This window comes from Parasteatoda tepidariorum, chromosome 5, assembly GCF_982258835.1.
Source record: "Parasteatoda tepidariorum strain Cologne lab strain chromosome 5, Ptep-v5.0, whole genome shotgun sequence".
Lineage (NCBI taxonomy): Eukaryota > Metazoa > Arthropoda > Arachnida > Araneae > Theridiidae > Parasteatoda > Parasteatoda tepidariorum.
Window position 1 is genome coordinate 32,541,326 of NC_141759.1, and position 27,508 is coordinate 32,568,833.

At 32.1% G+C, this 27,508-nt stretch overlaps 1 protein-coding gene across 1 annotated transcript in view; it reads right to left on the reverse strand.

Annotated features, from left to right (window-relative positions):
- LOC122270567 (uncharacterized) overlaps positions 1 to 25,617 on the reverse strand; it is a 68,402-nt gene extending 42,785 nt beyond the window's left edge. The window contains exon 1 of the mRNA XM_043048378.3: positions 25,474 to 25,617. The gene's annotated coding sequence lies outside the window, so the exon portion shown is untranslated. The remainder of the gene's footprint in view (positions 1 to 25,473) is intronic.
- Between the last annotated feature and the right edge of the window lie 1,891 nt (positions 25,618 to 27,508).

Sequence of the window (27,508 nt, forward strand, 5' to 3'; positions counted from 1 at the left end):
AGTAAGATGCATTAACCAACAAACTTTTTTCATAGATTTTTTCTGAACTAATCAGTATAAATACCTATTTAATTTAGAAGCATTAAAAGTGACTTTATTGCTAAAATATTATAAAAATGTTGATAAATAATTCATAGAACTGAGAAATTATTTCTTTACCAAATCATTCCGGCAATACTAAACTAAAAGCTGATCCTCTAATATATGTTAGGATGGAATTTCAGGATTGTGTAATTCGAGACTATAATGACAAGCTTATTACTAGTACACGACAACTGGCTATCTCCCGGGAGATAGATCAGAGAGAGATAGGGAGGGACCTGGAGATCACGCGTGTTTTTTTTAACGACTAATAATGCACTGTATTTTAACTTTCATGAAATTTTCTTCTTGTTTGAAGAAATCGCTTCTCGGGAAGAGCTCCAAGCAGCAATTTCGCCATAAACATTAAGTATGATGCTGCGTATTAATTAACACTTTTGATTAAGTAATACAACATAAAATAAAAGTATTATGAATTGTTTTCTGGCACCACCGGGTGAGGAACTCAGTAAACCTTCTTGACATGCGAGTGCGTCAACCATTGTAACGTACAACCATAGAGTTAAATAAGTCTTAAAATCAGTTTTATAAAAATTATCTGTTCCAACAGTGGAGTAATCGTAACACGTGGCTTCCAGACGATCATCGAAGTCAAGCATCACTAGTTGAGACCAGTGAGAGAGTGAGTTACACCGTTGATCAACCTGCAAAGGGACCGAAGGTAGGCGGTATTGATTCCCGTTAAATTGTTCGACAGTAAAGTTATCATCATAGCGCTTAGGTCGTTGGGTGACCGAAGGAGGGGACCCATGCCCTCTGAAGAGGATCAAAAATGCGACGGCATGTCTTCGCATCATACTATTGGGTAAGCCGCGACTGCTTAGAGGATAGAGCGTTCGCCTTCCAATGAGGGGAACCGGGTTCGAATCCCAGTCGATACGAATTCCGCATCCCACTTGCACAGACCACAGTGCTGACGCGAAATATCCTCAGTGGTAGACAGATCATGGGATAGAGTTCACTTGCCGTCAGACTAACCGTGGGAGGTTCTCGTGGTCTTCCTCTTCATGTAACTCAAATGCGGGTTAGCTATATCGAAAAGTCCTCCACAAAGGCAAATTTCTCCCAATACTCGATCCAGGAGTCCCCTTGTCTTCCGGATTGTGTTCAAAATTACAGTTGAACATCAGTAGTCGCAAACTCATGAAATTGGGTCGACTGTTCAACGACGGTTATAAAATAAAATGCTCATGGGTGATTCCCAGACTGTCGCCAAGGGCTCATTGGACAGCTCTAGTGCATAATAAATGAAAGCTATTACTAAAAATCACCTGATCTACTGACGCAATAGTTGTTAAAAATATTAATGATAAATGCAACTCGAAGATTACGAATGCGTCAAGGGAGTAAATTTTATTTCCGAAATTGTGGTAACAGCTTGATATTACAAAGATGAATAGAAAAGCGTACAGGAAGAACATCAAAATTTTAAAAAAAGTATACATTTGATAATATGTAAGAGAATTATTTACTGTTAAACTAAAGCTGTTAACCCATAGTAACTATTTGATGTTAGCCCTTAGAAATACAACCAATGAATTGATATTCAATTTGTTGAAAGGCTTATTTTATCAGTGAAATTAACGAGAGTTTTTTTTCAAAATTTCATTTTATTTGAATGGTTTTGCAACTTTAGGTGCTTTTTCGTGAATTTCTTCTTACTTTTGTTTATTCGCAGCAACGTTAAAACAGGGTATCCCAGGATTATTGAGAGAAACTTTAAGGAGGTAGAGGACATCACACAAGTATTCAGATTTGCATAGTAACACATTGTTGGAAACGTCGTGTTTGAAAGTAGAACGACAGGTGCAAGAAATAAAAAGACACAGGAATGAGGTCGTCAGAAACATTTATTTTTGAAAAATGTTACATGTACTGTGGTAGTTGATCTATGAAAATGACACAAAACATGTTCAAAGTTTTCACCATTGATAGCGATGCATGCGTAATACAGTCGGGCCATGAATTGGCGGGCTCGCTGAACTACACATTTGGATGTGAGCAGCACAGGCGATTCTTGCAACCAGATCCATTTTGGAATCTAAAAGTGCTTCAGTGCACCCCAAAGAAAGAAATCCATGCTGTTTAAATCAGGAGATCGTGGTGGCCAGGGAACCGTTCCACCTAGCCCAGACCATGGGTCACAAAACACCTGATTCGAATGTTCACGAACACATCTGCTGATCGTAATGAACCATATTTTCTCAAATTGTGATGCAAATTAATAAACATCCGGCGATCCAGTGCATCTCCCTGTGGGGACCTAGCTCAAATGAAAGTGGCAATGCAGGTCTGTTTTCTCCAATGCTCTGGTGAAAAACCACACCTAGCGGCGAGTGAAGATGTTTCAGACCATGGGTTGCTATGCAAATCGGAATCCTTGTGATGTCCCATACTTTCCCTTAAAGGTGTCCCAATAATCCTGGAACACCAACCAATATCTCCAAGAAGAGAGAAGGCCTCAGCACGAGTTGCCATAAACAAGAAATTTGATTCTTTAGTAGTCCAAATGGAGTAACATTTTTCGAATAAGCTTAGTAACTTGCGCAGTTTAGTAGCCGGAATGTAGCGACATATTTCTTATTTTTTCTCCACTGCTCATTTTATGTTCGTTACGTTGGATTACTAAATTGATCCGTGCTAAGGCCTTCTCTCTTCTAGGAGGTGTTGCATCAGCCCTGTATTTTGTTTTGCTGCGCAAAACCCATGGAACTTGAAATTACGAAGAGTGTAGAGGAAACGAGGCACGAGAATTTCTGAGAAAACGAGGAAAGTAAATTAAAATTTGGGTGTTTATTAGATTCTATTGCTTTTCGAAAACCATCGAGTTTTTCTTTGCTTTCTTCAAAACTTTTGTAACAAATATTTGCAACACATTTTAGAATAAACTTAATGTAAAATGACTATAATAGTAGAAAAATTAACTGAAACTATGTCAACTCAAAATTTTCACATAATGTTTTATTTCCAACTTCTTCATATGAGACCACAATTTTGTATGTTTCATTTTATATTTTTCCGTCTTTCAAAAAATATTAGTCAAGTCTTTCAAACAAATTGCGGAAATATTATCGTTTAATCTTTCAAAAATATGAAGTGTACATGTGAAATTGATTCATTCAATATTTTATTTCTAACTTCTTCAAGTGCAACCATAGAAAAGTTGAGTTTTTTTAATTAATTTTTTTATATTCTTTCATTTGTTAGATTTTCCAAAAGAAAAAAAATGCGCGCAAATTTTTTCGTTTAGTCGTTTAAGAATAAACTTTTATGAATTGTCAAAAATATGAAAGTATTAAAGAATGTGCTAATAGACTATTTCTTAATTAAATAGAGCTGTAAATCAACAAACATCATTGATATTATCTTTTAAATATTTGAAGGGAAAAAGGAATCGTCCGCAATTTAATTTATAAAAAGGGCTAATTACTTTACCAATGAGAAGAAAAATTTAAACGTTTTTCCAGAGTGATCAAATTTTAGTTTTTGAATGATTTTTTAGGATAGGGAGCTGTACTATCTCTTTTCGCTTGCTGTCCAAATTTCGGGAACATAAATATAAAAAAGTGCTTTCGCCAAAATTTCATTACGACATACTGAACAGACAAAATTACTGATTTACCATAAAAGCAAACTTCAAAAACAGTGGAATAGTAGAGAAAGCTTTTTACTATTCTATAACGAATTTTCACGACAGATTGTTTGATATACTTTTATTACATATTCCATTATTATTTCATTACATTCTTCCATTATTATTTCATTATAATCTACCATTATTATTTCATATGCTTACATTATTATTTTATCTGTTTCCAATATTATTATCTTTCTTCCATTATTAATTAGTTGTGATTTTTTATTTTATGTGCTTCCATTATTATTTTATACACTATCTATATCATTTTACATGTTTCCATTATTAGTTCATATTCTTCAATTATTATTTTGTTATGATATTTTGTTTTATATGCTACCATTATTATTTATTTCCTTTTTATGCTTGCATTATTTTATGTGCTTCCATTGTCATTTTGCTGTGATATTTTATTTTATGTGCTTCAATTATTATTTTATGTCCTTCCATTATCATTTTGCTGTGATATTTTTTTATGTGCTTCCATTATTATTTTATGATCTTCCATTTTCATTTTGCTGGGATATTTTATTTTATGCGCTTCCATTATTATTTATTCCCTTATTTTTCCACTATATACTTCCATAATTATTTTGTTGCGATATCTAATCAGTAAATGAGTTCGTGATGTCTAATAATTTGCTCTCTCACCTTTACTTATTTCATGTTTACGTTATGTTTTATGTTTTACTAATCAAAACGAGGCAGAATTCATTTAATCTCAATAAGTTTATATATATATATATATATATATATATATATATATATATATATATATATATATATATATATATATATATATATATATATATATATATATATATATATATATATATATATATATATATATATATATATATATATATATATATATATATATATATATATATATATATATATATATATATATATATATATATATATATATATATATATATATATATATATATATATATATATATATAGATATAGATAGATAGATATAGATAGATAGATATAGATATAGATAGATAGATATAGATAGATAGATATAGATATAGATATAGATATAGATATAGATAGATAGATATAGATAGATAGATATAGATATAGATATAGATATAGATATAGATATAGATATAGATATATACATATTCTTAAATATCTAATTACCTAACTACAAGGAAGAATTATTTATTACTTAGTGCGTAGAATTTTATATTTTAATACCAACAAATGTAATTAACAAAATTTTATTTCAAAACAGTATAAAATGACCTAGTATTATTTCCTACTCAAAATTTCACCATTATTCAAAATGCTGCAAAATATAAGCATATTCTTATTATCTGGCTTTAGAAAAGTAGAATTTGCGGTTTCAAAATTTATAAAAAGAAAGGGGAAGGGAATAAGGGAAATATATGAAAAGGAATTCAAATAATCCGTTCATTAAAGAAATGGCGAGTCATTAAAAGTTTGTTTTATATCCCTTTTCTGTAGTTTTCGGTTGCCTTTCTTGTTATGCTTTGCCATTCAAAGAATGAATAAAATCAAAATTTAAGTTAAACTTTTAAAAATTGCTTTATTCATTAAAATCTGCATTATAACATATATTTTTCTTTCTTGAAATCAGCTCTTGAAAACATTTTTCATAACTTTTGAGCTAGTTAATATAATATATAAATCATAATTACTTTTAAATCGTAATTATTTCAACTTTTAGATTCAGTGAGTTCCATAAAATGCTGATTAATAACATTTGTTTTTCTTTTGTGTAGTCCGTGTTTGGATATTTTGTAAAACTTTTAAACAATCAAAAAAAATTAAGTCAACTATTCAATATAAATTTCAGAGCATTCGTGCCAGAGTGATATCACCGTTCCCTTAAACGCTCTGTTGCGTGGAAGTAGCGGGTTTGAGTCCCGCTCAAACTATTGACGTATCTTGGTTATGCCAATCGCTAACTTGCGTTACCAGCTCTTTCACTTGACTGGTTCTTATAAGCCATACATTGTAATACGTACACAAGCATATATTTATATGTGTAGCTATAAATACGCATCTTTTTGTTAATTCGCTTTCGAGTATGTGAGAGTTAAAATTGCTATCAAATTTTTCGTCACTTTCTGTCTAGCTAAAGCACTCAAATCTCTAATAAAGCTCAGTTTCTGATGGCAATGCATATTTTAAACATTTTCTAACTGTTACAAGCAAATTAAATCGCTAGTTAATTTTTTTAATCGCAACTTCGACCAAATACCGACTAGCTAGGATGCTTAAATTTAAACTGAAGCTCTATGTTTAAAGGTGACTCGGAGTTTTAATTTTTTATCACTTGCTTTTTGTTTAATGCTCAGCCGATTGACACTGGTCATTCAGATATCATTACGGAATATTTGTTGGCGACTCTTTCATGGGCACCTTGTTAGTTGTGCTAACCCTCAATAAGACAGATAGTACAGAGAATGAAAGAACATCCATGCCTTGTCCGGGATTCGAACCTAGGACCTTTCTGATGTGAGACAAACTCCCTGATCATTACACAGTCCAGTCAGCTGTTTCTTAAATGTTGAAAGCGAAATTTAATTTACGTTCACCTTATCCAAAAACGAAATTTCGAACATTTTCCGCATAAACATGTTTAAAGAAACTAAATTTTGAAATAAATATTATAAAAGGAAATTAAAAATATATTGAAACTATGATTTTTAAATAGGCAAAAAATGAGAAAATAATTTTAATTTGCCAAATACAAGAAGAAAAACGCACGTCATATCAATTTTGGTATAAACTTTGATCATCATTGGAAGTGTCCCCCTCCCTAAGCTTTTGAAAGTATGCATTTAATTTTTCTGTTTAAGTCTAAACCGTCTGAATTTGTTTTCGCTTCAGTACTTTACTTGGAAAAAACAGTTTTTAAAATCTTTACCTTTTAAATATTCTATAAATTGGATAGATAAAAAAAACATACGTGTTTTTTAGGTAGTCATAGAAATTATTTGCGAAAGTTTTTCGTCCCACGTTTTTCATTTCAGCGGTGAAAAAAAAATTTACATTTATTTCTCATTTTTCAGTGCATTTGTTACAGAATAATTTGTATTCTCTATTTTAAATGCATATGTTCACAAACACAATTTCAAAGTTGAATATAACTTATTAAAAATGCATAGCGTATTTCCCGCATAATGTTTATAAAACAGTGTCTAAAGATCTTTATCATAAAAAATTGTATGATAAAGCAATATTTCGGAATATGCTATTAATAATATAATAAATGAATAATATATTTATTTTTAAGCCTATAAAAAATATCCTTTATTAAGAGAAAAGAAAATAATTTACAGGTAAATACAGTTATAACTTTAATTAATTTTATGCTTATGACAGCTGAAAAATTCGAAATCTTCTTCCTTAAATAAGAATCTCCATCCTTGTGATTTTCTATCTAATAGGAATGCGCCCACAACAATGAGAAACGGTTATGTATTATTACGTTTTTACATTATATAGAGAAATATCCACACTTGGAAATACACCTTGCGCTGACTGCTCTCGGCTACCGTGATTTTTTTTTCATGCAATTTATTTCTTTTTTTTAAAATGTTCTTTTTTTAAACTTCTTTGTTTTTTCTTAATTAACGTCTGGTGTGACCTGTAATTGGGCGCGTACTTTTTAGCGTTTGAAACATGTAAACTTTTTCCCCTTCATGATTTTTTAAGCAAATGAAGTTTTTCTATTATCAAATAAAAGTCAAGCTTAAATAATTAAAAAAAAATTTAATGAAAATTTCATAAAAAAAGGTCATTTATGCTTCATGCTTTTATTTTCATAAATTATCATTAAGATTTAAAATTCTGGTCCAAAAAAGAAAATAAAGGAGTTAAAGTTCATGATTTCATCTTATATTAAATATATGTAAAAAGGAATAAGTTTCAAATAAATATTGAAACTCAGTTTTTAATTATCGAGATTTTGTGCCCCTAATTTATTACTAGTATACAGGAATTAAATCAATAATTTCTCCGATCCTAATCTCTTTGCATTAATTTAGACATTAAAATGAAGTTTTAAAAAGAATTCAATCTCTTATCAGTGTTCTTTCTCTATCTGCCTATAAAAATTCTAACTTCCAATTACTGAAAGTTCGAATCCTAAAGCAAAATATTTTTTTCCTTTAATTTATCCTCTATTCAGTTCCAAGAAATGTGAAATTTAATCAAAAATTCTTTCTTTAAAAAAAAATAATATAGTTATGGTAAACTGTTCTGCTATAGGATCCACCACTTGCTCTCATTATCGCCTTAAGCCTTCATAGATATCGGATAAAATAGTTAGAATTTATTTTTGTGTGTTAGACCTGTTGAAGGTGACAATAACTTTAATTTTGCAATGTCCTTAGTTTCGCATCTTTCTCGGAGTTAGATTTATTAAGAACTTATTAGGAAAAACTTATCAAGATGTGTTTTTTAAATAATTCTAAACAAATCACCAAGCATCTTTTCTTAAACTTTAAGTAAAAAGATCAGACGACAAACTGTTCCGGATATCAATGTCTTTTCTTCTTTGCTTTTTATATTTTTCTTACTTTCTTTCTTTCTTATTAGTTTTTACAAAGTGTTTGGGAGTGATTTTTACTCTCTTCGTTCTCTCGCACTGGATTAATAGATAAATTTTCTCAAACAAAAATAAACTAGAAGTGAAATTATTTTATAAACTAAAACTTTTTCGAATTAACAATTAAAAGCACGAGATACATCGATCTCTATTTTGTTTGTCGTATGCCTGTTTAGGCAGTGGGGGTGCGATTGTTCCTGTTTTTCAGTGGTGCCATCTATGGCCAGGAATTCGACTTCTGCCACGGCATTCACACAACCACTACCCGTTTATAGGGTGGGTCACATTCACACACAAAGGAGAAAGGACATAGAGCACACAGAGAGAGAAAGAAGCATTCATGCCTTGCCCGGGATTCGAACCCAGGACCTTTCTGATGCAAGGACAGTTCCCTGTCCCCTACACAGGCTGGTCGGCATCAATCTATATTGATTTGTTTAATTATCTATAAATCTTCCAAGTTTTCAAAGAGACAGCTCACTTTTGTGATATTCGGTACCAAACTAATAGCTCCTAGAAGAGAGAAGGCCCCAGCACGGGTTACCATTAGCAAGACATTTGATCCTTTAGTAGTCCAAACGCAATGACATCCTTCGTGTTTTCCCCCACAACGCAACTTAGCAGCCCGAACGTAATGACAACTTTCTTATTTTTCCTCTACTCCGCAGTTTATGTTCGTTACTTTGGACTACTAAATTGATCCGTGCTGAGGCCTTCTCTCTTGTAGGAGATGTTGACCAAACCAGTTTTTGCGAGGTTATGGTGATTACTAGGGTTACACTCACAGTTACCATCACGGGTAAAAAAAACTGTTTATAACTCACGAGCTTGAATTTTGCTTTGTCATTAATTTCTCATATCCCTTAAAACTAGACATGTCAAGATTTTATCAGGAAGTAACCTTTAATATAAATCTACAGTTTTTAAATAAATCCAGTTAAATCATTGAGCATTCTGTGCCCATTTTTGAATGTAAGTTTTAGATGAAATAATAAATGGTTGAAGGTAAAAAAATAAGGTTTTTAGTCTAAGTTAATGGTACTATTTTTTACTATTAAGAATGCCTTTTAAAATTGAAAGTCTTAAGGAGAAAGCTCATTCGGAAGTTTTTTCAGTTTCGAACTTCGAGTACGTGGTAACACAAAAACAAACAAAAAATCTCCAGTCAGACCGATTTCAGTTTCGACTTTACCCTTTTGGATAAAATAAAATAAAAATTTCATGGAGGCTCTAGAAAAAGAAGAATTAGGGATAACGCCGAATGAAATATTTTTGTTCTAATACAAATTTTTCGAAAACTCAACAAAGATGATCAAAAATTCCCTGGTTCGACTGTATTTATTGTATTGCACTTCCAAAAAAAATTTTTTACATTTTTAAACGAGATAACTATTGTATTCTGTGATCATTTTACGCACCTTGAACACCTTTGAATCCTTAAAGTCAAGAATATACTTGTCACGCAAATATAAACATAACATATTTTCTGAGGTGTGGAACCTAAAATAGTATTCCATTTAATATTTTACTCAAGAAATAGAACTCATTAATATTTCATTATTCACCTATTTTGGTGTGAAAGGAACTAAACTATTTTTGGAAATTCGAATCCATGTTTGCTTAAATGTTTCGACTTTAATAAAATTCGTTATTATTTCTTGTAACTTCTTTTCCATTTATACATTTGAATTAATAAGGTGTAAGAAAAAGGCCTTTGGCGATATTTATAACAATAAATAGCAATATCATGGGCTTCTAACTATTTTAACGAAGTTTCGTAGCATTTTACCATTCGACTTCTGAATTAGGAAGTGTCCTTAAGCCTTGAAGCCTCACTCTTTGTGCTTATTTTAAATAAGGTCCCAATACTCCCGCAATCTGGCAAAAATGATCCCAATAGTTTGGTCAGGTGAGCCGTTCAAAGTTTAAACCCCAAAATGTCAAATTTACTTTTGTGTATTCCACCATGTCTCGAGAACTTTTTGAGCGAATTGAAAAATTTTTGCATACAGTTATTAAACTTGTTCCTCCAAAGATAATTTAATGCGAAATATAACTTTTAATAAACATTTATTATTTTTTATTATTTCATTTATTAATAGTTAATTGGAATTGTAGGGTATAAAATTTTTACGTCATTTTAAAGAATGCAATTTTAAATGGCAAAATAAAAAATTTGATCGAAATCCGCTGAATAGTTCCTGAGAAATCGAATTCGAAAAAAGTCGTGTTTTAAATTTTGATTTCTCAGGAACTATTCGACGGATTTTAACCGATTTCCTTATTTTCCGTTTAATATTTTTTTTAATGGCTGGCACTATTGTCCATTGGCCACAGAAAGTGCCAGAACTACTAACTCTCTTTTCGTTACCCAGTGAGCACCTGTGGGGAAGCCACGGCGGTGGAGCAGCGTCGCCCACGTCGCATTACCACAACCCGTTTATAGAGCGGGTCACATTCACACACAAAGGAGAAAGGACATAGACCACAGATAGAGCGAAAGAAACATCCATGCTTTGCCCGGGATTCGAACCCAGAACCTTTCTGATGCAGGGACAGCTCCCTGCTCCCTACACAGGCCGGTCGGCTTCCATTTAATATTGCATGCTTTAAAAAAATGTTTAAAAAAATTATAGTTTGGAATTCAAAAATTTTTTGGAGAATTTAAAATTTTTTAAATAGAATAGTAAGAAAAATATTAAATATTAACCAAAAATTAAATTTTGCATGAAATTATCTTAAGATAAACAAATCTTGTAATTGTTTCCAAAAGTTTTTGTGTTCGTTTTAAATTTCTTGAAATTTGGTGAAATACACAAATAGTAAAATTATCGTCAAGTAGTCCAAACTTCGAACCGTTGTCTTGATCTAACTATTGAGACTATATTTCCCAGACTGCGGCTACCCCCTATATTTTGGGGGTCAGAAATCCGAATCAGCCAAAAAAAAAAAAGGGTATGTTTATTAAGAGAAAATACGTTTTTGTGTCTCATTTCGTAACTTAAAATTTCATCTGTAATAATTAATTAGCATATATGAGGTCACGCCCTTGAACCATTAAGATCGGGTCCTAAAACGTGCAGATCCGATCATTAGATCAAAAGTTTCTCAGGGTGGTAAATTATTTATTTAAACAGCAATATTTCCTCCTCCACCAACAAACTAAAAAAAAATTTCTCCAGAATATTATTTAAAAATAAACTAACTACAGGGTTTGTTTTTATAGCATTAAAGGTCTTAAAACAAAATTTTTAAGGTTCAAAGCGTTTTAACATTTGGACTGTTGTATTTAGCCATAAAACCTAATATCTTGTAAAAACTGCGTAGAACATCAAATTTCCAAACAGGTATTTTAAAATTGTTTGATTATAAATTTATGCATATTTCTAAATGAAATACTAAGTAAATAGTTTGAAATCTCCAGGGAAATGAGATGAAAAAATTTGCCTAAAACAAAAAACCAAGATCCCATTAAACATGCATGCTAAAAATCATTAGACAATCGTTATCCAATCAATTATCACAATATGATTCAATTAATTATCACAATATGATCCAATCAATTATCACAATATGATCCAATCAATTATCACAATGTGATCCAATCAATTACCACAATGTGATCCAATCAATTATCACAATATGATCCAATCAATTATCACAATATGATCCAATCAATTATCACAATGTGATCCAATCAATTACCACAATATGATCCAATCAATTATCGCTATATGATTATCCAAATTTAAGTAACAGCATCAGTCATATGCTTAGATAAGTATATGACTGAGTACCCTGTTTTTTTATCATGTCATTGATGAAAGGAGCACTCTTAAAGGATTCTTAAAATTAAGAGAGAAATTCATTATTTTATGATTATTAAGAACTTATTCCTTTGCTGCATTATCTGGGCTCATTAAAACTGGCAGAAACTGAGTAAAAGGCAGTAATTCTGATAATTTTCATCTGAGTAGAAAATTAGGCTAAATTTGCGATTTTTAAAAAAGTTTAAAACTTTAAAATATTTAAGTTATTCTGTTCTAAAGCCAGAAAATTCTTACGCGAGACTATATGTATGAATAGTTTAAAATAATCACAATGCTTCAAGTGTATGGCATTTAAACTATGACTTTTTATTTTTTTTTTTTTTGGTCACAGAGCATCGAAATGATGGCGTTAAACAAACAATAATACTAAGATTAAAACTAGTCTTTTAGTGAAATTTAAACATGAATTTTTAAAACTAATATCTTTAATTTACGTTTTATCTAAAAAAACCTTCAATAAACAAAACTTATACTTACAGAATATCATCTTTCTTATCTTTAAAGAAAAATAATTTCAAAAGCAATAACTTTTAAAAATAAGACATGATATCTGCAGAAATAACAAATACTTTTTTCCAAACATACAAGAAATTCTTTTTCTCAGAACATGAATTTTCGAAGTGCTTTTTTGAACCATTTTTTTGTAATTTAAGGAAAAGTCTAATTTAAAAAATATATAAAGCATTGAAAAATGTTGTTTTTTTTTATATTCAATTTATTAATTTGCCTCAGAACAGTCTAAATTAATAAATACATAATAAACTCTTATACTTTACTCAAAACCACTACCAAATGTTTACTACCAAATTTTTCTCTTTTCTTATTAAAAGTTGAGGTAACGAGTCATTAATTAAGAAAATATAGAGAGAATTTGCATTATTTGTATTAATTTTTTTAATCTTTTTTTCTAATGCAATATCATGTGATTTAATTATAAAAATACCAATGAATAATATTAAATTATTTTATTGATTAAATTGTTAGTGAAATTTTTCTAGAATAGTTCAATCTTCTAAACTGCTGTTTGTAGAAAATGCAACACCATGAAGGAATCATCAGAATCAAATGAAATTCGCAGCAAATGTCAATTATAGGATATTATGCAAATTAATAAAGTTTCAGAGCCATCGCGCGTGCGTGGCGCGCGCAGCGCCCTCTGAATTGATGCTGAAAGCGTATAAATAAAGTGCTGTAGCGGGACGTTGAAAATAGTCTATGATTATTTGTTAGTGGCAAACGTTTAGTGAGACCTGAGTATGCCTCCACGACGGAAGAATAAGAAATTCAAGCAACTTACGGAGTTTGAACGAGGGAGGATAATCGGCCTTCGAGAAGGAGGATTTTCCTATCGCGCAATAGCAGCTCGTATGCAGCGGAACAGTTCCACAGTGATGCGAGTTTGGAAGCAGTGGACCGACGAGCACCGAACAACTCGAAAAACAGGCACTGGACGACAGAAGGTGACGTCAGAGCGCGATGATCGACACCTGCTCCGCATGGCGGTGAATGATCGCACAGCTTCCTCCAGGCAGCTGGCAGCACATTGGTCTACTGCTACAGGTGTACAATTGTCGGCTTCGTCAATTCGTCGTCGTCTGCTGCGCCGTGGATTGCGTGCAAGGGTGCCATTATACAGGATTCCCCTCACGGCGGATCATCGACGGCTGCGTCGGCAGTGGGCTCTTGAGCACAGAGACTGGCGAGCTGATTGGCACCAAGTTGTCTTTTCAGATGAATCACGCTTCAATTTGTGGACCCATGATGGCCGTGTTCGTGTTAGACGTTATGCCGGTCAACGCTGCCTTCCTGAGTGTATTATTGAACGACATAGTGGTCGAACACCCGGAGTTATGGTCTGGGGTGCGATTTCGTATCATGGACGATCCAATTTGATACGAATTGAGGGTAATCTCAATAGCAACAGATACGTCCGTGAAGTGCTACAGCCCGAAGTCGTTCCTTTCCTTCAAGGCATCCCTGGAGCTATCTTTCAGCAGGATAATGCACGCCCACATGTTGCGCGGACTGTTAGAGACTTCTGTTCAGCACAACGCATGCAACTTCTTCCTTGGCCTGCTTATTCGCCGGATATGTCGCCTATTGAGCACGTGTGGGATATGGTTGGTCGGCGTCTCACTCGTGATCCGCGTCCTGCAGTTTCCAAAGACGAACTTTGGTTGCGCATACAAGCGATATGGAATTCTCTTCCTCAAGCAGATATTCAACATCGGTTTGACTCCATGCCACGTCGTATAGCAGCACTTATTGCAGCGCGTGGTGGCTGCACCAAATACTGATTTCGGACGCTTAATTTGTTTCTTTTGTTTTGAAAATTTCATCATTTATTTGTATCAGTACAAGTCGTTTCTGCATTAAATTTCATTTGATTCTGATGATTCTTTCATGGTGTTGCATTTTCTACAAACAGCAGTTTATATAACAGGAAAAAGTTATGATTAATTCTTAAATGCAATTTTTGCCTATGAATACTTTATTGTAATAAAATCTAATTAATAAAATAATAATTCTAGTTAGAATAGGAAATTTAATTAAATCTACCTACAATTTATCTTTTCTATTCGGTAAAAAAAAGTCTTGAATATTTACAGTAAAAAGTGTCAGTTCTCAGAATGTCAGTACATTTTATGTGCTGAAAAAATTACGTAACGTAGAAAAAAATTACTGTAGAATAAAAATCAAGAGGGTGACTAACTGATTTCAAAACTAAAAATCTAAGAAACAAAGGGAAAAAAGGTATGAAACAAACTGTATGTTTTGTGAGAAACGTAAAAATTTTAAAGAAAACTTTAGGAATTTATTTGTAAAAATGTCTAACAGATGGCGCCATCGATTAATTATAGCATTAAAACATTAAAAAAAAGTTGTTGTACCGGATTAGAGGGTTAAAGGCCTGTTTAGACGATCCAATTTCTTGGACAGAGATTGATTGATATTGATGGAAACTTGTTTTGCTTTGAGCTTTGATCGTGTAAACAAGCATCCAAGAACTTGGTCCAACTTCTTGGACGATAGTAGAGCATGTTCTACTTTCCATCCAAGTTTTTTCTCCCTTAACCAATCAGCGTCTTAGGTTTTGTGACGTCAACAATCAGGCAGCAAATTATGTCATCTTCTTGTCTGTTTTCATATATTTTAGTCCAAATAAATTGATCTGTTGCGGTTTATTTGTGTTATTATGATTTTATTTGAATTTATTTAGTAATTTTAAACTTATGTAAGTATTATTTTAAAATGTTGAATATGAACAATGCGCGTGCGCAAGTTTTTTTTCCAACGAATCAGCGACATTCAAGAACTTGGATAGTGTCAACGAATCATCCAATTTCTTGGACAGAGAAATCCCTCCAATTTCTCGGATTCAAGAAATTGGACCGTGTAAACAGGCCTTTATACCAGGTATTGTACAAAGCGACGCGTGTTACTAGTACTGACATCCTCTCAGATTTGATTACTGTCCTACGCCCTTCGTACTCCTTTAAAAATATCTGTACGTTTTACAGCGCCATTTGTTGGCAAAATCTAAAGTTAAATTCCAAAATTTATAAAAGAAATTTGCGAATTTCACAATATCGTTTGTTTCAATCCTCTATTACCCTTTGTTTCAGAATTTTTAATTTTGAAATCAGTAAATCATCTACTTGACACCCTTTTATGAGGGACTGTCAAAACAAGAATTCCTTTAGAACGTTTGTTTTCGGTAAAAACTTTAAAAGCAAATTCAAAGTTTAAACAACTTAGAAAGAAATTAATTTTAAAATAAGTATCTGAATTTTAAGAGTAAATTTTAAAAAATTGCTTTTTAAAGTAAAACAGTCCTGCAACTGCCTATTGAGGATCAGGGGGTCATGGCACTTAAATAAGGCTTCACAATTTCGAGACCTACAACACTAGCGGAACAGCGTTGAGTGGTCAACATTGCTCACCAACCGCCTTTAGTTTCCAGATAAGTTATTACCGGTTGATCTGAAGCTGGTTGCACTTCAAGCAGCTACCGGGAATATTTTGCACTTAATCAATGCGTAAAAAAAAGTTCAATCTCAAATAATCATGAACTTCTCTTAAAATAAAGCTTTCAAACAATAAAATACCTCATTCATAAGACATTTTTAATAAATTGCAGGTTAGAACTATTTCAAGTCATCTAAAGTTCTAAACTAATGAGCACATGTAACTTATGTGTCAAACTAATAAACATATGTGATATTTAATAAACATTTCAAATATTTTGTCTCTTAACATTATGAAAAGAATGCAGTTTCTAATAATCAAGGAACTTAGAACAAAAAAAATACAGTTGTATTCATTATTATTTCGGACAAAAAAAACTATATTCATATTCTTCAGCCAGCTTGAAAATTACTCCACTAAAGCTAATTAAAATGTTTACCCCAATTAATTTTTTAATTTGCACTTCATTAAGATTTTCTCACTTTATTCAAAAGGCTTGCATCTTAATCCCCATAAAAGTGTCAAATACAAGAATGTCTTCTCAAAAAGTTTCAAAATTTCCATAAAAGATTACAATTTAATCTCTTTTGAGAACAATGTAATTAATTGTTGAGTTAAAAATGACTTAACGAAGTATTTCTGCTAGTCTTACTGTTGATCCTTTTGAAAAGCTAATAAAATAAGAATAAATATATAAATTTCAGTAAATTTTGTAAAAAAAATTACCTATTTGTTTTATTCCAAAAGAACAGTGTTTGTAAAAAAAGTAATAATTGTACGTAAAAATAAATTGATAAAAAAGTACTAGCAAGTACAGGAAGGCATTATTAAGGAATAGACAAGAAGACTTTAGTTTCATGAAAAAGATGGACATACATTTGAGAAGATGCATTATTACTGGATAGACAAGAAGACTTTTGTTTCATGAAAAAGACAGACATACATTTGAGAAGATGCATTATTACTGGATAGACAAGAAGACTTTAGTTTCATGAAAAAGACAGACATACATTTGGAAGTACGTATTATTAGATATTATCAGATAGACAAGAAGACTTAAGTTTCATGAAAGAGGCGGACATGCATTTGAGAAGATGCATTATTATTGGATAGACAAAAAGACTTTAGTTTCATGAAAAAGACGGACATACATTTGGGAGGACGTACTGTTAGATATTAATAGATAGACAAGAAGACTTTAGTTTCATGAAAAAGATGGACGTACATTTGTGAGGACGTATTATTAGATATTATTAAATATACAAGAAGACTTTAGTTTCATGAAAGAGACGGACATACATTTGAGAAGACGCATTATTACAGTACAGACAAGAAGACTTTGGTTTCATGAAAAAGACAGACATACATTAAAGAGAGCGCAACGCTATGACGTGGTAAAAACCAGTAATAGCAAATTCCCTTTCAACTATATTAACTATTTCTCTTTTAACTATTATTAGTATATAACTTTTAACTACAAGATACCATGGCTTTTTTTCTTTCATATGAACGCCAATTCGCTTGTCTACGACATGAGTTCCTCACCACCTATCCATAAAGTGCGGAAATGTATTTTGCCCTGATTTGTCTCTCTCTGCCACGGTGGTATTTCTATTTTTTTTTCTCTTTATTTTTCTGCTTTTCTATAGGCTATCTCAGTTTCTCTACTTTTGGTTTTCACCTTGTTTTCCAATTTCCAATGGACAAATTAACGTTTTATGTAACTTCTTTAATTCGACTGAGCAAAAATAAATGAAACCCCCTGAATAATCTTTGATTTAATGATCTGATTTTCACTTACTAGAACTTAGTCTTAATGAATCGAGAGGGTAACCTTAAATATAAAAATTAGTTAGCTCAGATGGTATTTTAAGTTTCGAAATCGAGCACAAAAACGTACTTTCATCGAATAAACATGCCTTGTTTCAGGCGGATTCGCATTTCTGGACCCAAAATATAAGGGTAAACGTAATCATGTCAATATGGTCCCAATAAAGTGGTCAAAGTTGTGGACCCCTTAATGTTAGATTTGATTTTTGCATATTTCATCATAGCAAGAAAATGTTTTAAGCAAATTGAAAAATAATAACGCACAATTATAAAATTTGTTTATCAAAAGATAAACCCATGCAAAAAATACTTTTATAACTCTTTTTATTTTTCATTATTTTGTTTATAGAAAAAATTTTGAATAGTAAGGTATACAAATTTGTATATTATTTTAAATAATGTAATTTAATGTATTGCATAATGTATGACGCCCGGTGGCTGAGCGGTAGCGCTTCGCACTGTTGTGCCACAGGTCCCTGGTTCGATCCTCGGGCTGGGCAAGGTTGACTCAGCCTTTCATCCCTTCAGTGGGTCGATAAATGAGTGCCAACCATGCTTGGGGACTAAACACTGGGGGTTCCGCGTTCGGCTGACTACCTAACCGGAACATCTGCTCCTGCACCCCAGAGCCCAAGGTCAGGAAAACTGAGATGGGCGTAGTAGGCCTTGGCCCTCTATGGGCTGTCACGCCGCTGAGTTTAGCTTTTAATTTAATGTATTGCATAATGTAATTTACTATTATTGAATAAAATAATAATAAATATTTATTCCAAATGTATTTCTGAAATTGAATTATTTTTGATCAAACGAATTTTAAATTTTCTGCGAAGATTTCAGCAAAAAGCTAGCTTAAGCATATCTCACGATATGGCAAGATACGGTAGAACACAAATTAACGTTAAGGGATCCAAAGTTTTAACCACTCTGCTAGCCAAACAATTGTCGAAACTCATAAGAAAAAAGATATACTCATTCAGAGAAAATACGTTTTTTGTCTAATTTAGAATTTTTTGTCTAATGAGAAATGATTCTATGGTTCAGTCCCGCTGACTACTGATTTTGGCTCATTGAAGGCATCGCCATGTAAAACATTAGTAAATTATGATGTAATAAAATAACCTAAAACAGTCATCATTTATGTGACTAAAAAACGCTGATTAAACACAGTTTTAAATACCATCATTATAACAATTAAAACACTTTTAGAATCTAGCTGATATCCATATAATGCTTATTTGAAAAATTGGAAGAAAGGTACGAAATTTGATCTTTCTCGTCGAAAAAATTTGTTTCGCTATGAATAAATCCATGGTCAAGATGGCAATTTTTAATTTTTAAAATTAAAAAGACGGTCCAATGAAGGAGTCGATCCAATGATAGTAACCTTATCCTGAAATCGGAATTAACATGGTTTTTCGAAGCTTTGTCGCCAAGGAAAATAAAAAAAACATAGTTTAAGTGCTATACACTTGAAGCAAGGCGATAATTTTAAATTATGTAATCCTGCCGTAAGGAATTATCTGGGCTCTAGAACGGACAAATAACTTAGTTATTTTAAAATTTTTAAAAAAAGTTATAACTTAATTATTTTAAAAGTTTTTTTTTAAATTTATACTTTTTTACACAAAGGCAAATTTCTCCCAATACTTGATCCAGGAGTTCATTTGTCTTCTGGAATGGGTTCAAAATTAGAAGACTACGGAGTTGAACATCAGTAGCCTTAAACCTTAAATTGTGTCTGTTGTTCAACGATGGTAATAAAAGCATTTCCTATTTCGGTGATCGCCATTGGCTCCAAAGATGTTTTTTTTTATTATTTTATTCTATATTTTACTACTGGCGTTGAACAGTCTACGCGATTCTGAATTTACGTTTATCAATGTTCACCTCCACAGCTTTGTAATTTTGAATCCAACCCAGAAGACAAGATAATTCTTAGATCAAGTATTGGGAAGAACTAGCCATCGTGGAGGACTATTTGATGGAACTAATCCGAATTTGCGTTACATGGAGTTGAAATCAACGAAAACCTCCCACGGTTAGCCCGACAGCAAGGGGACCCTATATCCTGATCCGTCGACCACATGGGATATTTTCCATCAGCGTTGTGGTTGTACGAGCCGGGTGCGGAATTCATATCGATCAGCTATCGCTGGGATTCAAACCTGGGATTGGGATTCGAGAGCTCTATCCCCTAAGCCCCCATGGCTCCTCCTAAGATGTTGGAATTGTTTAAGGGAGGAGAGGTTTCTTTTTTTTAAATTTTAATTTTTTTTTCCAATGCCCGTCTGGGGAATGACCAATGTCATACAGACATCTGAAGGGTAGTTTTGTTGGCCACTTTTCCAGGGGCACCATATTAGGTGGGCCAACGTTGCTCCCACAGTAAGGACAGATAGTACAGAGAGAATGAAGGAACATCCATGCCTTGCCCGGGATTCGAACCCAGAACCTTTCTGATGCAAGACTAGGGAGGAGAGGTAAATTAGAAGATAAGGGGCACTTTTAAGGGGAGCAATATATTATATAAACAAATAATAATATGATATTAGAACAAAAACCTGTCGAAATCTGTCGAATCTTTCGAATCAATAGTGTGGTAGATAACATTAAAACCAGATAGATTATCTGAAAAACTGGAAACTGTTTAAATCGCCACCAAACTCCTTTCCTTTTCTCCGGAAATTAATCATAATTTACATCTTCAGTCCCTCTTTATTTTAGTAATGATATGTTCGACTTCGAAGGTATTTTATCAATCGCAATTATTTCCAATCACTTACAATTGCGCTCTCTATTCCAGGCATTTAAATGAAGTGCTTTTAATGGCCATTCTTATTAATAGAAGAATAATAGCGTTAGACACTTTGTCAAAGATAAAGTTAGAAAACTGATATAATTACTAAGCATTTTCGTAGCAGTCCATTGAGGGCCAGGGAGAATATGAAGGTTAAGGCTACGCAATTTCGTGACCTACAACAAGGATCTGGCAATGTGATCATCGTTGCGCACAATGTCGCCTTTACTTGCCAGATAAACCGGTACCCATCTATCTGAAGCTGGATGGCATCAAGCCATGACTGGGGATCGAACTTCGACTTTTCTTAAAGACAACTCAGTGCCTTAACCAGTAAGCCATTGAGGCTCAATATAATTAATATTTCAGTGATAAATAATGTTTACTTAAGAAATAAAGAAACTCTACCAAAATTTAGTAAATAACTACACAGGAAGATTGAAGGCCGGGATAGCCTGGTTGGTAGAACACTGGGCCCATGTCCAAGAGTTCGTGGGTTCGATTCCTGCCGGTCGAAGACTCCCCGTGTAGTAAATGGTGACTGATGCACGTTAAATCTGTCGAGTCGCAAAGTCCTCCATGTTCCCATAACAAATTAATACCTCTGGCGGTAAAATTCTGGTAGTTTCCTTGTCTTCCGGATTGGCTCAAAATTACAAGGCTACGGAGTTGAACATTAGTAGTTGTCGTAAATTCAAAATTGAATCGGCTGTTCAACGGCGGATATATATATATATATATATATATATATATATACACTGGTTATCATAAATTAAGGAAAAATCACAAAAATAGCGATAACTCTTTCAAAAGTAAGCCAAACCGTGCAAAATTTGCATATGTTGTCCACTAAGAGTAGCTGAGTAAAATTGCAATATGCAAATTAGTGGCGCTGCACTCGGCTTACGTCATCTGCCTGGAGCATAAAAGTCCAAGTTTGAGAGAAAGCACACAAATTTTACTGTGATTGCGACATTGAAAATCTGAGATAGCCAATTCGTAATAATGACCTCTAGGCATCATTTGCCTGAAGAACTACGATGGAGAGCCATCGGGAGACTAGAGGCAGGGCAGAGTCAATCAGAAGTGGCCAGATGGCTAAATGTGAGTCCATCTGTGGTTCATAGACTTTGGAGGCAATTTCAAACCACAGATTCGGCATCTAGGAGGTTCAGTCAAGGACGGCCAACTGTTACGACCAGTGCCGATGACCGATATTTGACATTAAGTGCACGCAGGAATAGAACCGCTACTCCGACACATCTTAGATCCTCTCTTGCTGCAGCCACCGGAAGGTTGGTGTCAACGTCAACTGTGCGCAGAAGGCTCCACGAAGGTGGTCTGTATGCGAGACGACCAGCCATTTGCGTGCCGCTCACATCACGCCATAGGAGAGACCGTTTGCAGTGGGCCCGACAACATGTCCACTGGACGTCAGATCAATGGAGGCCTGTTCTCTTTACGGATGAGTCCAGGTTTAGTCTAGAAAGTGACAGTAGACGTTATTTGATATGGAGAGAACCTGGGACCCGTTATCATCCATCAAACATCCGTGAAAGAGATGCATACGGAAGAGGCAGTGTCTGTGTTTGGGGAGGCATATCCTTAGGAGGGCGCACATACCTCCATGTCTTTCCAAGGGGAACCGTGAATGCTCAGGTTTATCGAGACAACATCCTTGATGCTTATGTGCGCCCATATGCCGGGGCAATTGGTGATTGCTTCCTGTTACAGGACGATAATGCAAGACCACACAGAGCTCGCATTGTTGATGATTATCTTGAACAGGAAACAATTACTCGCATGGAGTGGCCAGCTCGATCCCCGGACTTGAATCCTATCGAGCACGTTTGGGATGCTCTAGGGAGGCGTGTATCTGCCATCAATCCGCCCCCTCAGACCCTTGCCACGCTTGCAACTGCTTTACAAGAGCAATGGCTCTCACTTCTTATTGAACTGATAGACCGCATAATTGAAAGCATCACACATCGCTGTTTGTGCTGTATTGCTTCTAGAGGCAATCATATTCCATATTAAAGGTACTTTTTCTATTGCAAACCGATACTTCCAATTTGTTTATTTTATACATGTGCTAATTTCTATACTACTATTAATGTCTGATAATTTCTTTTTATGTTGTTTAATACCTTACTATGTGTTGTATATTGTGGGTAAGTTTCATAAAATTCCATGTGTAATTTCTTGAGTTATCGCGATTTTTGTGAATTTTCCTTAATTTATGATAACCAGTGTATATATATATATATATATATATATATATATATATATATATATATATATATATATGTATATATATATGTATATATTATATATATATATATATATATATATATATATATATATATGTATATATATATGTATATATATATATATATATATATATATAATATATATATATATATATATATATATATATATATATATATATATATATATATATATATATATATATATATATATATATACATAAAAAAAGAAGATGGAACTGAAAACATTAAAACCTATTTAGAAATAACGAACGCTTCAAAGACAATTGTTAAGAACTCCTCCAAATTTTATCAGAAATTCAAACTGGTTTTGATGCTATCCAATTACTCCTCTCTCAATATGGATTTGTCAGATTTAGGCCACGTTTTTTGTTTTCCCTATTTTTCAATAGCAATTTACAACTTCTAACGTGTATATATATTTTTTTTTTTCATTTTACTTTCTGCCGAAATTTTAAGAAAATACTTTAAAGATAGTTATTACAGAACATCTTGTGTGTCATTATTTTTTTTTATTTATATTGTTAAATGCTCAAAAATTATTTGATATATTTTGAACTATAAAATGTCATGTTTACTCCTCGGTTATTTTCCATATAGTGTTATTTTTACTATGTTACTTAATTAATTTTGATGAATAATTTCAAAAATTAATTAATTATGATTGACATTGGTCTGTACGTTCAAACTCAAATCTCAGTAAGAAGAGAGTAAACACGATAATTTTAGAATGATTTCTATAGATGATAGACCAAATGCATAATGTACGAAAAGAAATTAAAAACTATTTACTAATTAATCAGCAAATTATTAAAAAAATAATTAATTAGCTAATTAATTAATTAATTTACTAACTAATTAAAAAATTGTGTTTATTTTTTATCATCTTTGACAGCTTTGATTTATAAATGTGCATGTAAAAAGAGACGCGGAGAAATTACATTGTTATTTTTAGTATGCAGCTTAATTAATTTTTATGAATAATACTAAAAATTAATTAATTATGATTGACATTGGTCTGTACGTTCAAACTCAAATCTCAGTAAGAAGAGAGTAAACGCGATAATTTTAGAATGATTTCCATAGATGATAGACCAAATGCAAAATGTACGAAAAATAATTAAAAACTATTTACTAATTAATCAACAAATTATTTTTAAAAAAACTAATTAACTAATTAATTAATTAATTAACTAATTAAAAAATTGTCTTTATTTTTAATTATCTTTGACAGCTTTGATTTATAAATGTGTATGTAAGAAGAGAAGCGGGGAAATTACATTGTTATTTTTACTATGCAACTTAATTAATTTTTATGAATAATTTTAAAAATTAATTAATTATGATTGACATTGGTCTGTACGTTCAAACTCAAATCTCAGTAAGAAGAGAGTAAACACGATAATTTTTAGAATTATTTCTATAGATGATAGACCAAATGCATTATGTACGAAAAACAATTAAAAACTATTTACTAATTAATCAACAAATTATGAAAAAAATAATTAATTAACTAATTAATTAATTAATTTACTAACTAATTAAAAAATTGTGTTTATTTTTAATTATCTTTGACAGCTTCGATTTATAAATGTGTATGCAAAAAGAGACGCGGAGAAATGTCTTAGAATTTACCCATCATAAAAACATATCAACCCAAACTTATAATTAAATGTAATAAATTTTCTTCCATTTGTAGGGAATGGAATTAAATTTCATCTAATTTAATTACATGGTTTTAAAGCTTAAGGATTTCAATACTCAATGGTGATTAGACCAGTAAAACAATGTCAGTTGCTTTGTTGGCGCACACAAATTGTGTAATCAAAATCTAAAGTTATATTGTAGATATTAAAATGGTTAAATTTATTTCATACTTCCTCAAGGATTAGTATAGAAATACCAATTATATTTTATGTAAATTTCTTAAAATAGATTACAATTTGAGAAAAAAAGTATTAAAAATAAACTTAAAACTTAATTTATATTTTATTGTTAGTCTAAGAGCTCATTAAATGATTTCTCGTGAAATAATAATGAATGCAAATATCGTATAAAAATGCACTTTTTAACAGAAATAATAATAACAACATCAAAAGATCAATTTAAAAAACAATGTATTTTAAAACTTAAAAATAAAGAATATAATTAATTTAAACTATAGAATACAGTATGTCTTTAGAAATACGAGAATATGAATGTTTTTAAATAATAAAAACATCAAAAATGTTGATTTAAAGATATCTTCATTCTAAATTAACAAAAAGATGGCTATACAAAAATTTATTTCAAAGTATTTTTTAATAAAACTGCGTAAAATAATAATTACAGTCTTCTTTAAATTTCTTTTTTCAAAATAATTATTTTACGATATTAAATTTACATATAGAAATCAATAAATTTAAAAAATATTTATAAAAATTTACCTTTTACAAATGTTTATTTAGAAATCTATTTGAGTAATTTTCTCGACATTTCCTAAATCAGTTTCAAATGGAATGCGCAACAAGTTGCTCATGTGAAGTTCCGGGGCAGATTCCGGCTTCTACAACCCCATTACCGATTTACCCCTTTAAAGTAGAAAGACTGGGGCTTTTACAAGTCTTTCTACTTTACATCTTATCAGCGCCATCTGTCTCAATCGATTTCAACACATAAAACGTCTTAAAAAGCTGAAAACTCTAAATGCCCTGAAAAAAAAAGGCTCTAACTTAACTTACCATCTCTGAAAGTAAAGGAAAAATATGTAAGAACATAAGCTTTTCTTGTGTATGACAGGAAAAAGAACTTATTTACATGAATTTATTATAAAATAAAGCTTTCAAAATTTTCTATTTTATGTATAAAAAAAAATATATGTTTTTCTTAGATCATTCTTACAAGCTATAGCTTTGATTATTTTTATCAAGAAATTAAAAAATTTCAAAATTAAATTTTAAACTCAAATAATACAACTTGACCTTTTATTTAGATTTTATTTATTTTATTTAGATATGAGCAGCAGTATATATATATATATATATATATATATATATATATATATATATATATATATATATATATATATATATATATATATATATATATATATATATATATATATATATATATATATATATATATATATATATATATTAATTACAAACTTTAAATTATCCAGTATAATATTATTGCCTTGCACACATCCATTTTCGGCCCATCCAAAGTAATTTACAAATTAGACGCACTTCATTGCAATAAGAACGTGACATCACTTTATTTATGCTTCTGTTTTCATATTCTGTAATCTGGCAATCTTATTACGAAAATATTTTAAATCATTCTTGAAAAATTCCGGTAGGCGTTGGTTCATTTTAATTCGCTTCTTAATATACAGGTTTCCTTTCGTGTACTGTTCTGTAATTTCATTACATTTTATTTTCTCCTTTTTGCTTGATATGTTTTATTTCGCACATATTTTTTACTTAATGTGTTCTACTTTCGTTTTAAATTTTTGAATGCTCATCACACTATTATATTGATATATGTTGCTTAGGCTATATTGATATAATGTTAGAAAGCACTTCTTTTTGCGGATATAATCGTGGGAGCTGACGAAGAGATTATATCTTTTCTTTATTTTATCTTCCGGATTTTCAATAATTTTTTTTAGATAATTAAAAAAAAGTTTCTTTTAAATACTTTTGAAGAATATTTTTAATTATTTTCTTCTTTCGTCATTATATTTTTATTTATTATTTTCCATATTTTCTCAATGCTTTTGCATATATATATATATATATATATATATATATATATATACAAGGGGTGATCAAATGAAAAAGTGCGAAACGACACGGTGGGTACAAATGTAGACTTTATTCGAAATATACACCATAGGCCTGAGCACAACGATCCCATTGATGAACAGGCCACAGGATTCCTTGTTCCCAGAATTCCTGTGGCCGTGACGAGACCCAGTCCTTCACAGCGTCCTTGAGAACGTCGTCCGAGTTGAAGCGCTTCCCTTTCAGGTGTTTCTTCAGTGGACCAAACACATGGAAATAGCAGGGCGACATGTCCGGACTGTAGGGCGGATGGTGCAACGTCTCCCACTTGAACTTGACCAGTTCCATGTGTGCGACTCTGGAGACGTGCGGACGCGCGTTATGATGGAGCGGAACCACACCCTCCGTGGGCAGCCCCGGTCTTCTGTTCTTGATGGACCCGCGTAGGCGTCGGAGTGTCTCACAGTATACTTAAGAGTTAATGGTTTTTCTGTGCTCGAGTTTCTGTTCCTCATACGGACTGCCGCATCATTTGGACGCCGCTTTTGATAAGAGCCCCTGCTCTCTCCTGCGCATGCTCCGATCCCAGTCAGAGACTCCAATCGAATCCAGAGATGTCTCGCTACGTTCTCCCATGGCGGAATATGCAAATATTCAACTGTTATGTTTTTACGTCGTTTCGTACCTTTTCATT